Genomic DNA, 17,761 nt, shown 5'->3' with positions numbered 1-17,761 from the left:
TCTCTCAACCTTTCTACTCTTGCTGAAATTAAAACTCCTACACACTATTTAGAACTTATGTATAACTCTAGACTTAATGTCCTGGTATTGAATATTAAGACCAGAGCTGAATTTAGTCTTCTAGAAATGTAAAACACGTTGACGTTATGGTAAACCCAAAGCAGCTGCTGCTGCTTAGTCGCGTCAGTCGTGTCTGACTCTGTGCGACCCCATAGATGGCAGCCCTCCAGGCTCCCCGGTCCCTGGGATTCTCCAGGCAAGAATACTGGAGTGGGTTGCCATTTCCTCCTCCAGTGCATGACAGTGAAAAGTGAAAGTGAAGTCGCTCAGTCGTGTCCGACTCTCCGTGACCCCATGGGCTGCAGCCTACCAGGCTCCTCTGTCCATGGGGTTTCCCAGGCAAGAGTACTGGAGTGGGGTGCCATTGCCTTCTCCTCCAAAGCAGCAGCTATCGTTAAAGATATGTTAGGGGGGCTACAGTCCATGGGGCAGCAAGAGTCAGACAAGAGTGACTAAACCACCAGTCTTAAAAATGACTCCACCCATTTTGCATATGAAAAAGAACCTATCAGAGATCAGTGAATCACCTAAGGCTACAAATGGAGATGTTGTGTAGGCAGTATCAGGAAAATCAGTAGTTCCTGTTGGGAACACACCCCTTTGTTTCAGCTCTTGAGCTGCTGGATTCCAACTAACCCTTCCTAAGTGGCGCTAGTGGTAAAGAATCCACCTGCCAATGCAGGAGATGCAAGAGACTCAGCTTCCATCCCTGGGTCAGGAAGATCTCCTGGAATAGGAAATGACAACCCATTCCAGTATTCTTGCCTGGATAATTCCACGGGCAGAGGAGCCTGGCGAGCTCTGATCCTCCATGAAGACGCAAAGAGTCAGACACAATTGATATTAGAAATATTAAAATTAATGTATTTAAAAAGTTTAGCCCAGCTCAAATGTAACATACATTAATAGATATTTCCCTTGTAGCTCCGTCGGTAAAGAATATGCCTGCAATGCAGGAGACCCGGGTTCGATTCCTAGGTTGCCATGATCCCCTGGAGAACAAAATGGCTACCCACTCCAGTATTCTTGCCTGGAGAAGTCCACGGACAGAGTAGCCTGGTGGGCTATAGTCTATGGGGTTGCAAAAGGACACAACTTAGCTGCTAAACCACCACCACCATTGTTTGGTATATAATTAAATGTCTTGTCTATCTTGGTCTTATATCAATTTAGATGCTTTGCTGTTTTTGTTTTGCCTGGCTGGCTTTTAGATAATACTCAGTTCAGTTTGTGTCCTGCTCTTTGCGACCCCATGGACTGCAGCATGCCAGGCCTCCCTGTCCATCACCAACTCCCAGATTTACTCAAACTCATGTCCATTGAGTCGGTGATGTCATCCAGCCATCTCATTCTCTGTCATCCCCTTCTCCTCCTGCCTTCGGTCTTTCCCAGCATCAGGGTCTTTTCCAATGAGTCAGTTCTTTGCATCAGGTGGCCAAAGTATTGGAGTTTCACTTCAACATCAGTCCTTCCAATGAATATTCAGGACTGATCTCCTTTAGGATGGACTGGTTGGATCTCCTTGCAGTCCAAGGGACTCTCAAGAGTCTTCTCCAACACCACAGTTCAAAAACATCAATTCTTCAGCGATCAGCTTTCTTTATGGTCCAACTCTCACATCCATACATGACTACTGGAAAAACCATAGCTTTGACTAGACGGACCTTTGTTGGCAAAGTAATGTCTCTGCTTTTTAATATGCTGTCCAGGTTGGTCATAACTTTTCTTCCAAGGAGCAAGTGTCTTTTAATTTCATGGCTGCAGTCACCATCTGCAGTGATTTTGGAGCCCCCCCAAAATAAAGATTTTTGGGGGATAAGATCTTAGATAAGATTACCTGGTTTATTTTAGCAATAGTAAAATAACAGTGTCAGTCCTGGGTGTCTTTAAGGGCTTGTCTTTCAGAATTGGTGACCCACCTTTCACCATTTTTTAGTGTGTGTGACTTTCAGGATCTTAGTTCCCTGACTAGGGAAAGTGCTAAGTCCTAACCACTGGACAGCCAGGGAATTCTCCCACCTTTCAGCTTTTAGCCATCATGTAATTCGTCTGGTTTCCTTTTGTAATTCTTTTGACATTTTTCCCTTATTGAGAGGGAGGAGCTCTACTTTGGATAACTTGATATGTTAAAAAAATTATTTTCATAGTGCCATTAAGTTAAATTGGCCGCATCAGTTATCACAGAGCTTGGGTTCAAGGTCTAAAAGGAATAACACTTTGGCAGCTGTTAGCTCTAATGAGGGTAAAACTGTGCTAGCACTGGAAATGCAGGTTAACAAGCTCGTAGTACACACAGCTGGTAAGTACCTATTCCTTTATGTATCGGTGAATGTATTTAGGGCTGGAGAGTAAACTGGTCAGGTTTTATTATCAGAAAACATCAAGTACACCAGAGTTATACTTCATGTGGCCATTGAGGAGAATACTGCCTCCATGTTGCTCATGTATGGTTTTTTTCTTTCTTTGTGTCAATTGAATGTATTAACCAAAAGGCTGTGTATTGATTTATGTTGTAACATTTATTTATTCACAGAAGAAAAATCACCAGGTGGAGTAAAGTAAAAATGAGAAAGGAATGAAATAAGTGGCCTCTGGCACCTGGCCTACTGGAAATGTACTAAAGGGCTCCTCCCTTCTCCCCTTTTACTCTCAACCTTCCCTCTTCTGCCCTCAGGGTGGAATTTCTTTGTGCCTTGTGATCTCAAAACTCCAGTCATTTTCTCCAACATGGTTTCTTTCCTGCTGTGTTTTAGGTACTTACAGTGTCAGTAAAGCTGAATAATTCTACTGCATATTGCCAGTAGTTGCTACCGTCTTACACAGAGTGCTCCAGCCTGAGAGCTCTATGGCTTTAAGACTTTGATTTGTGTAACAAGAATTTAATCTCATTTATCAGAGCTTTATATAATGGCAACCCACTCCGGTATTCTTGCCTGGAGAACCCCAAGGACAGAGGGGCCTTGCAGGCTACAATTAATGTGTTCGCAAGAGTCGAACACGACTTAGCAACTAAAGAGAGAGATATAAAAGAGGACCTTTGGCAGGAATAAAGTTTGTTTGCAAATATAAACTAAGGATCATAAGTAGAAATGAAAAAGTGAGAAATTGGGAGAGGGTCTTAAAGACAAAGTTTTGACTATATGAGTTAGATTGTGTCTGTTTTGCATGGTGGTAAAACAGGTTAATAAAAGCCATATATATTGACAGTTGACGGTGATCATTATTATGCCCAGCCAGTCCAAGCCTATTGTATCTTTTTTTTTAAATTAGTTTATTTATCTATTTTTTGACTTTACAATATTGTATTTGTTTTGCCATACATTGACATGAATCCACTATGGGTGTACATGTTTTCCCCTTCCAGAAGCCCCCTCCCACCTCCCTCCCCATCCCATCCCTTCGAGTCATCCGGGTGCACCAGCCCCGAGCACCCTGTATCGTGCATCGAACCAAGGCTGTTGTATCTTAGAGCTTTGACATGTGTCCAAGACCAGGAGTCTTTCAGAGTGTTGACTTGATTCGAGTGATTCTAAAAAACTCGGTTTCCAGTTGGCACTAAAATAGACTGAGGATTCAGTAACCCAAGGTATTTAGATAAATCTGATTTGCATGTTTTAAAAATAGCTATCACTTGTCTCAGTTTTATTTCTTTGAAACTTGGTTATTTTTACTTTTTATGATAGAAGAGGTAGTATTTGCTTTAAATATATTTAGATATTTATACTTGACTAGTAAAAATTTCCACTACATTCTTCTGAAAGTTCTCTAAGCTGGTGTTTTTTGTTTATAGTTAGTTTAAAGCTGACATATTTTCCAAACTTGGTGAATCTTTCTATTAATTTGTATTTTAGGCAAACTAGCATATACACACAGAGATATACACTTTATATGGAGGAGCTCCACCATACAAAGTCTTTTGCACTTTGTTTTTCACTTAGTTTTTCTTAGAGCACTTTCCGTATCAACATTTATCGATTTACTTCATTTTTTTAAAAGGCCTGCATGGTGCATATTCGAATGGGAAATCCACCATTTATTTAACAACATAACTTCTTATGTCACCATAAGAATTATTTTAATTCAAGCTAAGATGGTTGAAGATCTGGCATCTAATTTTTTAAAAAAAATTTATTGCCATATAGTTGATTTACAGTATTGTTTGTTTCAAGTGTACAGCAAAGTGAATCAGTTATACATATATCTACTCTTTTTTTTTTTAAGATTCTTTTCCCATATAGACCATTACAGAGTATTGAGTAGAGTCCCCTATGTTATATAGCATATTCTTATGTTATCTATTTTATATATGGTAGTGGGTATTTTCAGTCCCAGTCTCCTAGTTTATCTTTCTCCCCACCTGCCACCCCCCACCCCGCCCCGCCCCAATCCCCTGGTAACCACAAGTTTGTTTTCTATGGCCCTGACTGTACTTCTGTTCTGTAAAATTTACTTGTACCTGGCATTTATATTGAAATGCTTGGGTTCTTTGTCAGCATTATGGAATTTCATGTAAATGATTTTTTAATTTACCCATTGTACTCAGAGTTTACAGACAACAGCTCCCTTACTGTTCTGATTACTCTAGAGCGGGGGGGGGGGGGGGGGGGAGGGTAAAAGTGAGAATGTTATCTTCTTAGAACCATAGTAGGTAGTGCTGTGGTCTTCTATTCCTGGAGGAGTGTGATTAATAAATGAGCATCTCTTTGAGTCACAGGGTAGCACTGGGATGCATGATGTCTGATAGACTGAGGGCCTCTGAACGGAGAGGTGTCAGGAGAAATTGCCCCTGCAGTCAGGGAGGGGGGTCTCACAGACCTCTTCCTGTGCTATCCTGGACTTCGTCACAGAGTGTGTGTGAGATAAATGTTTAGCTGAAACAGTAGAGTGCTTTAATAATATTTTAGAGCTTCTCCTTTATAGTTATCTTTTCAATCTTCTTTGTGAATATAAAGTATATGTTACATTAAAGCGAGTACTCACATTTAAGAGAGAAGGTTGCAAATGAACATAAGGTTTCTTAGATGGTTTTCCTCATTGGCTTAGTTGTTTTCAGCCCTTCAGAGTTTTCTTTATCACATTTGGCAAGCAGCCTTTTTCCCTCCCAGTGGCATGAAGTGAGCACTCTTGCAGAACATGGTCACATAATTCCGTCAGGTTGGGTCCAAAGCAGCCGTGTAACTGACTGATGTAAGATTCAGAAATAACTCAAGTAATTTCTAAATATGAGTTTGGGTTATTTTCCTTTCTTTAATGCCACCAAGTCATCCACACCTACCTGTTTCTGCATTAATGAGCACAGGATTTTTTCTTTAAAGGAAGGACATACTGGGAATCCTGGTGATTTACAAAAACTGAATAATCCAGTTAACTAAGGCAGTGATAATGGTAGTGTCTCAGGAACATTGGATATAACCTGCCTGCATCATTAGTTGTACTCTTCTGGAACAGAATTTTGTTCACTGTCTTAATCCTGGCTTTAAAGTCCTCGGGAGAATCTTGACACAAGTTCTTTGGTCAACCTGCCTCCTGTCCCTCACACACATCGCTTTCTTCTCCACCCCCATTCACACCCCACGTGCTCCTCTCCTGAGAGACTTTTGAAACATAATATTTTACCTGGCTTTACATCTGCTTCTCATTGCTCTAACATGTATCCTTGTCCAATTGTAGATTCTTCCTGAATACCACTGTTCTACCTCTCTGGTCATCCGTAAGTGGGTAATTTTACAAGGCATCCTGCTTTCCTTTTCTCCTTTGTCTACTGAGAAAAAAGTACCTCTTTTCCCTTTTTTATTCTTTCCTTCAGTTGCAGCTTGGATGATGATGATAATGATCCTTTACTAACAACTTTCTAAAGGTTTTCAGATTTATTTATTACTTTCCTTTGCTCACACAGGCACACACACAAATTACTGTGAGGAAGGTAAGTTGGTTAGTCACATCCCTGTTTTGCAGCTGAGGACACTTAACAGAGGGCTGGAACTGACTGGCTTAAAGTGATATAGCTATTAATAGTTAAGAATAGAACCAAATCACCAGCCAGATCATTTTATTCCCGAACCCGTGCATTTTACATTGTACTATACTGTCTACTTTGTTTATTTAAGAAGTTTTTTTCCTAAACAAAGATAGTTCCTTTCTGCTAGAGGAATTCTTAATGAACATATTTTTTTTTGCTGGATATGTGTGTGTGTGTGCTAAGTCTTGCAATCATGTCCGACCCTTTGTGACTCTATGGACTGTAGCCCGCCAGGCTCCTCTGTCCATGGGATTCTCCAAGTAAAAATACTGGAGTGGGTTACCATGCTCTCTTACAGGGGAACATCCCATCCCAGGGATCGAACTGGAGACTCTTATGCCTCCTGCATTGCAGGTGAATTCTTTACCACTGGTGCCACCTGGGAAGCCCAATGTATAATGTTCTAAAATACTTCTTAAAACTGTTCACAGTTGGTCCCTGTAAAAATAACATCAAGTGGACAGGTTTCTGTTTTTCTTTTGGGTAGATTCCTAGAAGAAGTATTGGATCGAAACATATAAATGTTTTACAGACTTGTGAACACTGCACAATTGTTTCCCCTGAAAGGATGTTCTGATTTCCTTATTTCTTCATATAGCCAGATAGCCTTAGAATATAACAGAAAGCTTGACAGAGTGTAATTATAGACTTTGCCTAGGAAGACTGGAGTCACTGGTTATTATTTATTAGTTTAACTGTTATCATCAACACCATTTCTATAAAAATGACCTGTTTTCTGTGATGGCAATAGGAGACTTTGAGATTATGATCTTTTGTATTGTTTTGCTCTTTTCCTGATCATGTAATTTATGACAGCAGTTCTGTAAGGACATCCGTATTTACATTCACATTCAACTGCTTCCATTTCCTGCAGCTCAACTGAACAGGACAAAAAAAATGGAAATATTGGGAACTTTTGTTTTCAATTAGTAAGCTACCTCAAATGTCTGGGAGATGGTGTCAGTTTATAGAACCAGTTAGAGCTATTTTCATGATGGTTAGCAATTAGCATTTACTCACTCAGGGTAGGAGACAAGTAAATTCAAGAATTGTATGTGTTTGAATGAAATACATCTCTGCCCCTCAGTTATGTACTTATGACCAGGCCGGTTCATTTGACCAAGACAGTTACTCTTTTGATGTTTCAAATGATTTCCAAAACCACCCTTTAGTCCCTTTTAGCTGCTATCTGATGAGGACAAAATATTTTTTTAGAATTTACTATTTTAGTTATTAGAATACGTTGATCGCTATTTCCCACAGAAAAGCCCTTGTGGTGTGAATAAGTGTGGGTGTAAGTAACACTTTACAGATGAGAAAAACAAATCTCCCTCATACCGGTCCCGAACTGGATGTGCTTCCTGTGTGGGGGAGCAGTCTGATAGCCAATGGGGGAAGGTTCGCTCCCTGGAATCTCAGGTGGAACAGGCCTGACAGATGAATAGGGAGGTGGGGCCCTGCGAGCCTGGCCTGCCCTTAGCTGCCTGCAGGCTCCCTTCTCTCCACCGTGGGGTGGTTATTCAGGAGAATATTCATTTACCTGTTCAGATTAACCAAGATAATTAGTTTTTTAAATTTAAAAATATTTCTGTAAAATCCAGACATGCCTGTCTTTTTTAAACCTCTCAGAAAAGTATTTTTCCAAAGATGAGTGATTATTTGGGAAAAAGGCTGATCATTGCTTCTCGTGTTAAAGTTTGAAACGTGTTTGGGGTTCTCAGTTCGTTGATTTGCATAGCTGTTTCCTCCTCCTGGAAGAGTCCGACCAGAAGGCTCTTCTCAAGCTGTCTGTGTGGTTAACTCCTCCCTCCAGTCTTGCTCTGATCTCACCTTCTCAGATGAGTTCTGCCTGAGTGCCCTGTTTAATGCCTGCTGAGCCCCCAGACCCTGCTTTCCTTCTTCTAAACTTTTCTTTTTCCAAAGCATTCTCTACCTTTTAACGTTTCTGTATAATTCATCCACCCACTTTGTTTATAGTAGTTTTCTGTCCCTCAGATCAAAGCTCCACAAGGGAATTGTTGTCTGCTCCGGCACAGCCTAGGGACCTAGACCATGCCTGACTCCTCGCAGGCCATCGGCAGTGGCTGAAGGAGAGATGAGTAACACACACTTGCGTATGTGCGTGCCTCTGTTATGTTTACGTGGACAGTACAAAGTATGGGAAACAGGCTGACCAGAGGAAGCCTTTTAAAGTATCTTTGCTTTTTATGTTTTATGTATTTTAAGATTTTTAAACACTGGCTTTTTACATCTTGACCAGTTCAGTGGACACTTCTCTTGCTTCTGCGAACAGTTTTTAGTAAGTGGCAGAGCCGAATTAAATCCAAGCATCTGGCTCCAGATTTGGGGCACTAACCAGGATGCCACAGTACCTCACAGCAGGATGTTTTTGGTGGCCTTTGTAATGTTTCTAGGCATTCTTACTACACTACTACACTCTGCTTCGTAATTAACCTGTTACTTTTATCCTAGCGCTTAAATCTTACCTTGCTCATACCATGTCTCTAAAGAGCCCAAATCTGTTTGCACATGATTTTGGTGCTAGGCACAGTCTTCACTGTTGTATTTTCTGCTCAGTGCTCTCCTGGTTGCCACAGTTATTGCTCCTCTTATATAATTGAACATAATGATCCAGTGATCAGAGAACAAAAGTTCTCTCACTCTTGTTATGAGCCACTCAGGGCTGGATCACAGAGGAGCACTCGGAGTTCTGGAAATCCTCCTTGTCAGCTTTGAGCAAGTTCATAGGTTTCAAACTTAAAGCTTATATATTACTTTACTAAATGTCAATAGTTTCCATCTTCCTTTCTAGGAATCTGTTGTTAGAAGAAAGAGATGAGATAGAAATAGAGCAGGGATTTGCATACTCAACAAATGCTATGGTTGTATCAAAGTTTATGTATAATACATCAGCAGTGTAATTGGTATCCAAGTTAAAATTCAGTACTTCCTATTTGCTGTAACTATTTTTCTCAAGCAAATAAACAAGTGATGTCAATTGAAAGAGACCATTGACAAGATTGACAAGATCATGCCTTTTTATAAATTAGCAAAGAATTTAGTGTTGCCTTTGATATGTCCAGGTCTGAGAAGAGGAGTAGGTAGAGTGGGTGAACCAGCAGAAGAGCACATCACAGTCTGAGAAATGAGCATTTAGCTTTGTCTTCATGTGAAGACTGCTCTAGTCTAATAAAAAATAAGCAATTGTGAATTAGGTCTTTCAAAAGAGGCTGAAGTGGTTCAGTGACATTGGCCTGGAAAGGAGAGGGGAGAGCTATGACTTGGCACTCCATTTTAGTGATGAGGAAGATTGTTGGCTGTCCTTCAAATTTTTAAGCTAGTTTGGTCACCTCTTGGTCACCTCAGGTGATTGAAGCCTGGTCCCATTTTTCTGCTGAGATAGGACCCAGAGGAGGTCTTTTCTCAGGAACTGCTCAAGGATAAATCCACAATGGTGATAAAGCCATGGACTGGTTCCAGGCCTTGGCTTGCTGAATTAGAAGAACACTTTGGGGAAATGTTGACCTTGGCACTGACCAGAGCACCAAATTCCTTTCTCTGCATTGTTTTGCATCTCATGCAGTACTGAATACTCTGCTAAATACAGAATAAGCTTTTGAAAGAATTAAGTGCAGACGAGTTAGGCAATAATTATTTATAATACAAAAAGATTTACTCCATGAATGCTTTAAAGAGCAAATTCCCAGATACTCCTAAAAATGACTGGTTATATACATTTTTTGAGAAACAAATGTATTAGATATAATAAGGAAATCTGTTGGCAGTATGCAAACATACACCCAGCCTCAGCTATTTCCTTGTGAACTAACATTATCAAGTGGCAGTATACATGTGTTACATGTGCAAGTATATAGTACATAGTACAAGTAAATGGCACAACAGAGGACTTTTTTATAGCTGGTCTTTTTAAAAAGTTGTCTTTTATTGATTTATATTGTATTGTTGACAGATGAAGTGGTCTGTAGGTTAGCAGTCTTTGAAATGTTTATAACTTACTTTATGGTCTATTGATGTGGTCAGTTTTCATAAATGTTCTATTTGTTTTAAAAGAATGTTTATCAGTTAGAGTTCCACAAGAGATATAAGCTGAGTGGCTCTTCTCAGTTTCCCCAGGTATGGCACATAGCTGGTATCATTGGAGGTACACAGGAGATAAGGCATCCATTGCATATAATGAGTAGAAAGAAGTAAACATGATAAACTGCTGGAGACATTATAAAATGACATTAGAGGTTTTATATACACATACCCACCCGTGTAGTCTATTTTCTAGCAGATAGTATATTTTCAATAGCTGTGATTTGATTCATGACATTTTAGATGCAGTGAGGTTTGTTTAAAAGCTTCATTGAGGTATAATTCACATGTCACATAATTGACCCATTTAAAATATGCAACTCAGTGTTTTTTAGTAAGTTCACAGTGTTGTGCAACCTTTATTGTAGTCTAATTTTAAAACACTTTCATCACTGCTAGAGGAAACCTCATATCCATTAGTTGTCGCTTCCCATGCCTTCTACCCCTTCTACTTTCTATATCTATGGATTTGACTCTTCTGGATATTTCACGTAAATGTGTGTGCTCAGTCACTCAGTCATGTCCATGGAATCATACAAAATGCAGTCTTCTGTGACTGGCTTATTTCATTTAGCATAAGGTTTTCAAGGTTCATCCATGTTGTAGCATGTACCTGTGTGTGTGTGCATATGCTCAGTCACTTAATCGTGTCCAACTCTTTGCAACCCCATGGACTGTAGCCCACCAGGCTCCTCTGTCCATGGGATTTCCCAGGCAAGAATACTAGAGTGGGTTGCCTTTTCCTTCTCCAGGGGATCTTCCCAACTCAGGAATCAAACCCGTGTCTCCTGAGTCTCCTGCATTGGCAGGTGGATTCTTTTACCACTGCGCCACCTGGGAAGCCCAACCTGTATTTTTATTGCTGGATAATATTCTGTGTTTGGATATACCACATTTTGTTTATCCCTTTGTCAGTTGTTGGACTTCTGGATTGTTTCTGCTTTTTGGTTGTGAATAATGCTGCTTTCAACACAGATGTATAAATTTTTGGGTAAGTGTACGGTTTCATCCAGGAAGTGTTTTTAGCTAATCTCCAACATAAATATCACCCATTGCAAAAAGGCATACAACCCACTTCAGAATTCTTTTGTTTGTAATTTGTTCTGAGATTCTGATGTTTGGCGGCAGAGTGGATAGGGAGGGGCGTAACATTTATTGATCCTAGACAGCGTTTTAAGAAGCAGAGACCTCATTTTGCTGACAAAGGTTCATATAGTCAAAGCACTGGTTTTTCCAGTAATCATGTATAGATGTGAGAGATGAATCGTAAAGAAGGCTGAGCACTGAAGAATTGATGCTTTTAAATTGTGGCACTGGAGAAGACTCTTGAGAATCCCTTGGATAACATGGAGATCAAACTGGTGAATCCTAAAGGAAATCAACCCTGAATATTCATTGGAAGGAATGATGCTGAAGCTGATGCTGAATGATGCTGAAGCCAGTACTTTGGCCACCTGATGCAAAGAGCCAACTCATTGGAAAATACTCTGATGTGGGGAAGGATTGAAGGTAAAATGAGAAGGGAGCAACAGAGGATGAGATGGTTGGATGGCATCACTGACTCAGTGGACATGAATCTGAGCAAACAAATTCTGGAAGATAGTGAAGTACAGGGAAACCTGGTGTGCTGCAGTCCATGGGGTTGCAAAGAGTCAGACAGGACTTAGCTACTGAGTGACTGAACACCTCTGGACTAAGAACTTTGCTAGGAACTTTGCAGAGGTAATAACTTAATCCTATTAACCGTCCTATGAGATAAGTACAGGTTTCCTCCTTTTACAGATGGAAAAAACAAGGACCCAGGAAACTTAAGTAACTTGTCTAAAGAGACATAGTTGGTAAGTGATGAGCTAGGCTTATAATCTAGATCGGTCTGACTTTAGGACGGATCCAGAAAATTTTAAACTTAATTTTTTTTTTTAAACAATAATCTCATTACTTCTTTTCATCAAATCAGGTCTTTCCAGTGATTTATTAATACTTTCTTCCATTGTTTGACAGCTTTCTTTTTAGTGGTAGCTATATGCCTATTGCTCTGTGCCTACCAACTATATTTAGGTAGTTTTAAATCTTTTGGCTAATGTGAGGGGTTTTTGTTCAAGCAGAATCTTACACTGAAGCATGATTGAGTATACCTAGTAACAGCAGAGTTGCTCTGGTTGAAGCTCAGAGAATTTCCTGGAATTACTAATGGCTCTGGTATAGCAAGCTCTTAGTCTGTAAATAGAGGGAAAAAGTCATTCCTCAAACAGTTGCTTATTTCCATACTGTTGTCTTTCACCATTTGTCACATTGTTGGCTGTGCTGGGTCTTCGTTGCTGCTTGAGCTTTTCTCTAGTTGTGGCGAGTGGGGGCTACTCTCTAGTACAGTACACAGGCTTCTCATTGCAGTGGCCTCTCTTGCTGTGGAGCACAGGCTTTAGGGCACCACAGGCTTCAGTAGTTGTGGCACAAGGGCTCAGTAATTGTGTCTCTCAGGCTCTAGAGCACAGGCTCAATAGTTGGGGCACACAGGCTTAGTTGTTCCGTGACGTGTGGGATCTTCCTGGATCAAGGATCAAACCTGTGTCTCTTAAATTGGCAGGCAGATTCTTTACCACTGAGCCACCAGGGAAGCCCCTCAAGCATCCATTTCTAACTAGGAGTTTATTTAGATAATGTTTTGATGGGGAACTCAGCATATCAAATGATTGCTGTTTTAACTTTAAAAATAAACACAAGTACAGTGTAATAAAATGGGCTTCCTATTTACTACATTCTTTACCACTGAGCCATGTAGTAAATGGCTCAGTGGTAAAGAATCTGCCTGCCAGTGCAGGAGCCGGAGGAGACACAGGTTTGATCCCTGAGTTGGGAAGATCCCCTGGAGTAGGAAATGGCAATTCAGTCCATTATTTTTGCCAGGATAATTCCATGGACAGAGGAACCTGGTAGGCTACAGTCCATGGGATTGCAAGAAGTCGGACATGACTGAGCAAGCATGCATGCACAGTGCAGAAATGCCATCCTGATGATGCTAAAAAACCTTTCATGGGAACAGCATCTATCAGAAATGTTTAACATGCACAGTATATTGATGAGTCCAGTTCAAGACTTTTAGTGTGTGTTTTTAGATAATTTTACAGAGAGTTTGCTTTGCAATGTTTTGATTTTAAATAAGTAAACCAGATTTACTCTAAAAGAATTCAGCCTGGATCAAAATCACACTTATGTAAGATGGAGTATGTAAAAAGATTCATCAGAAAGATTAACAGTGAAAAGTTTATACGGCTATAACTTACCTATGTAATAGTTAAATTAGCTTCTAACAGTTTTAGTGCCATGGTTTGTGGTTCTGGTGGGGACACCAAGTAGCAGCAATTATTTGCTGTCACAGACCGGAAATCATCTCATTTACTATGTACTTGTTGGATTTTGAGTTTGACTGTATGTAGAAGAAACCCCAGATAACAGGTACTTAAACCCGATGGAAGTTGATTTCTGTGTTATGTAACAGTCTGCACCAGTGAGGCCTCTCTGCTCTGTGAGGTCATCAGACTCCAGGCTTCCTGTTCTGAAGTTCACAGTTCCTGGGTCTGGCCGTCAGTCTGTGTCCAAGATGGCTGAGCACCACAATCCCATTTCAGCTGTCAGAAAGGGAGAAAAAGGGAGGACGTGCTTTTTCCCCTCAAAGAGCAGGACCTGGAAGTTAAACACATTCTTTCTGTCCAAACCGCATTGGCCAGAACCGCTATTTGACCACACCTAGCTGTGAGGGGACTGGGGAATGTGGTTTTTATCCTGAGGTGGTTGTTTTACCCAGCTAAAAATTCTCTTCTGGAGGAGAAAAGAAGAGATGATGTGGGCACTTAATCTGTCTTTAAACTTGTTGGCACACAAACTGCTTGTGTTTGACTTTTCTTTCTTTTGTACTTGGTTTTTTATACTATTTCCTCATCTTTCATGTTCTGTTAAAATATCATAATTGCCTTCTGAAAAAATGACATTGCAAAAATACTTGTTTCAGATGGGAATGGGAATAAGGAAATAGGATTTCAAATTCACGATGACAAAATACTTTTAATGAATAAGTTCAGTAAAGTTTTTAAAAAAATTTAAGTATACAACTACTAATTGAACAGATCCAACTTGATTATTTCTAGCTTTTATTCTAGAATAATGGCTTTTCTCATTTACTTACATATTATTACAAAGAACATTTACCCTGCTTAATATTCACATTCCATGTATCGACAGCTTTCAAAGTTTATTTTTTGTAATATTCAGACATGTAGCAAGGAGTGTCTTATTGTTTTGTGGGGAGGTGAGGGTAGGGCAAGAGTGGTGTGCTGGGTATTTTGTTATTGAAGGTAAATGTCAATAGTGGTGTTTTTTTCCTTTCAATTCCTAACTTTGTGATTAGTACATCGAGTAAAGTACAGGAAATATCTGTTCAGACTCTGAAGGATTATTCCTCGCATTGTTGTCTTTGCTATTTTGGGAAGGAATTTTTTTTTCTTTTCTCTAAGTGAAATTGCAGGAAAGAAGTACATTTTTTAGTAATGGTATTGGAGATTTAAATATCTTCAGGGGAACAGGAGACACACACATTACAGAAAGAAAGAAACTATTCTATAACAGCCAAACCAAAAGTTACAGCTCCTATAGTGTATTCAAAATTGAGTCATTTGTAAAAATCCTTAAGCAGTTTATCCCATTTCTTTCTTTCATGCTAGGTTTTTTTTTTTTTTTTTAATCTGCTAAGGATATCAGCTCCTGAACCTGTGAAAAACCATGAGCAACTTTCTATTACAAGTTGCATAGCTGCAAGATCATTTTTATTCTTGTTGCTTGTTTATCCACCATTCCTCAGGGAGCCTGTATTCCTAAGAGAATTATGAGCAGTTAACATTTATTCTCTTTGCTGAGGCTGCATTGAGGGGTATGGGTTGTTTTTATTTAATCTTTAAAAATGGTGACTGCCAGCTAGTTATTTTAAATTTTGACATGGTAAAAGAGGAACTGGCAGTAGTGTCTGAACATCTTTTATGAAAATCTGATTCAGAGTGGACCCTGTTGGGTTTAGGAACTCCGTTTTCTTCCCCTGATAGCTTAATCCTCTTTTCCTCCCTCCCCATCCCCTTCTGGTGGTAACCCATCCCGCCAGTCATTCTTTCACCTGAACCTGAACCCCTTCTCAGTTTCCACCAAGTCCCACAAAGCCGCTCCCTGTACCAGCAATTATCTCTCATTTATATATATATGCCCTGTTCCCCTGGCATTTTAGGAGGAAATGCCCAAGAAAAGTTTAATTCTTAGTGTCTTCTTTACAACATAAATTAATCTTCCATCTTCTTTATTCCTTATCGCTTTTTTCTTGGCTTTTGTCTGTAATCATTTGTTTGTTTGTTTTGGGGGGGCGTTCTTTGGGTCTTTAATAGATTCACAGTGAGAAATGAAAAGCAGGTATGGAAAGTGGGAAGGGAGAATCAGCCTAGCAGGGAAACTTTATGTATCTCCCTTCCCCAGTTCCTTTTAGCACTCTCTCCTTTTGGAATCCCATCATTTCTTATGGAGGGTGATGTATTCAAGATGAATTGAGTGCTTTTTCCACAGAAACTTAAAAAAGTTATAGAAGTTGGGTTGATAGTATTACCAATCATTTATTCAACAAGTATTTATTATTCGTTGATTGTTAATAAACACTTGCTAGCTCGGATCCTGTCATCTTGCGTTTTCATTTCCCGTTAAAACCCAGCTGTAAATTATTCAACTATCAGCCCTCTCTCAGGGGTTACTGGAGAAAATCACAGAGCTGGAACTTGGTGCCACTAAAAGCTCTGTTCTCTTGTCTCCTGGACCCTCAGCAGTGTCTGGCACACTCTCATTTCTTTAGTTAACTCTCTCTGCCATTAGAGTTCAGTTCAGTTGAGTCACTCAGTCGTGTCCAGCTCTTTGCGACCCCATGGACTGCAGCAGGCCAGGCCTCCCTGTCCATCACCAACTCCTGGAGTTTACCCAAACTCATGTCCATTGAGTCATTGATGCCATCCAACCATCTCATCCTCGGTGGTCCCCTTCTTCAACCGCCTTCAGTCTTTCCCACTATCAGGGTCTTTTCAGATGAGTCAGTTCTTCTCATCAGGTGGCCAAAGTGTTGGAGTTTCAGCTTCAGCATCAGTCCTTCCATTGAACAGTCAAGACTGCTCTCCTTTAGATGGACCTGGTTGAATCTCCTTGCAGTCCAAGGGACTCTCAAGAGTCTTCTCCAACAACGCAATTCAAAAGCATCAATTCTTCGGCGCTCAGCTTTCTTTATAGTCCAGCTCTCACATCCATACATGACTATTGGAAAAACCACAGCCTTGACTAGGCGGACCTTTGTTGGCAAAATAATGTCTCTGCTTTTTAATATGCTGTTTACGTTGGTCATAACTTTCCTGCCAAGGAGTAAGCATCTTTTAATTTCATGGCTGCAGTCACCATCTGCAGTGATTTTGGAGCCCCCCAAAATAAAGTCTACTACTGTTTCCACTGTTTCCCCATCTATTTGCCATGAAGTGATGGGACTGGGCTGGAAGAAACACAAGCTGGAATCAAGATTGCCGGGAGAAATATCAATAACCTCAGATATGCGGATGACACCACCCTTATGGCAGAAAGTGAAGAAGAACTAAAGAGCCTCTTGATGAAAGTGAAAGAGGAGAGTAAAAAAGTTGACTTAAAGCTCAATGTTCAGAAAACTAAGATCATGGCATCTGGTCCCATCACTTCATGGGAAATAGATGGGGAAACAGTGGAAACAGTGTCAGACTTTATTTTTTTGGGCTCCCGAATCACTGCTGATGGTGATTGCAGCCATGAAATTAAAAGATGCTTACTCCTTGGAAGGAAGGTTATGGCCAACCTAGATAGCATATTTAAAAACAGAGACATTCCTTTGCCAACAAAAGTCCGTCTAGTCAAGGCTGTGGTTTTTCCAGTGGTCATGTATGGATGTGAGAGTTGGACGGTGAAGAAAGCTGAGCGCTGCAGAATTGATGCTTTTGAACTGTGGTGTTGGAGAAGACTCTTGAGAGTCCCTTGGACTGCAAGGAGATCCAATCAATCCATCCTAAAAGAGATCAATCCTGGGCGTTCATTGGAAGGTTTGATGTTGAAGCTGAAACTCCAATACTTTGGCCACCTCATGCGAAGGGTGACTCATTGGAAAAGACCCTAATGCTGGGTAGGATTGGGGGCGGGAGGAGAAGGGGACGACAGAGGATGAGATGGCTGGATGGCATAACCGACTCGATGGTCATGGGTTTGGGTAGACTCCGGGAGTTGGTGATGGACAGAGAGGCCTGGCATGCTGCAATTCATGGGATCGCAAAGAGTCGGACACGACTGAGCGACTGAACTGAACTGAACTGATGGGACCGGATGCCATGAACTTAGTTTTCTGAATGTTGAGCTTTAAGCCAACTTTTTCACTCTCCTCTTTCACTTTCATCAAGAGGCTCTTTAGTTCTTCTTTACTTTCTGCCATAGGGTGGTGTCATCTGCATATCATCGGAGAAGGCAACGGCAACCCACTCCAGTACTCTTGCCTGGAAAATCCCA

At 40.5% G+C, this 17,761-nt stretch overlaps 1 protein-coding gene and 1 long non-coding RNA gene across 8 annotated transcripts in view; one reads left to right on the top strand and one right to left on the bottom strand.

Moving 5' to 3' along the window:
- DIP2B (DIP2 acetate--CoA ligase B (putative)) overlaps positions 1 to 17,761 on the top strand; it is a 228,430-nt gene that overhangs the window by 81,639 nt on the left and 129,030 nt on the right. The gene's annotated exons all lie outside the window — the stretch shown is intronic.
- Positions 5,083 to 13,650, bottom strand: LOC145544575 (uncharacterized). The gene is made up of 2 exons (XR_014081481.1): positions 13,459 to 13,650; positions 5,083 to 5,242 (listed from the first exon to the last, which is right to left on the bottom strand). It is a non-coding gene; the product is annotated as an uncharacterized LOC145544575 (long non-coding RNA).

Source organism: Giraffa tippelskirchi, chromosome 4, assembly GCF_054371585.1.
Source record: "Giraffa tippelskirchi isolate mGirTip1 chromosome 4, T2T-mGirTip1v1.2.pri, whole genome shotgun sequence".
Taxonomy (NCBI): domain Eukaryota; kingdom Metazoa; phylum Chordata; class Mammalia; order Artiodactyla; family Giraffidae; genus Giraffa; species Giraffa tippelskirchi.
This window is presented reverse-complemented; position numbering and strand designations above follow the sequence as displayed.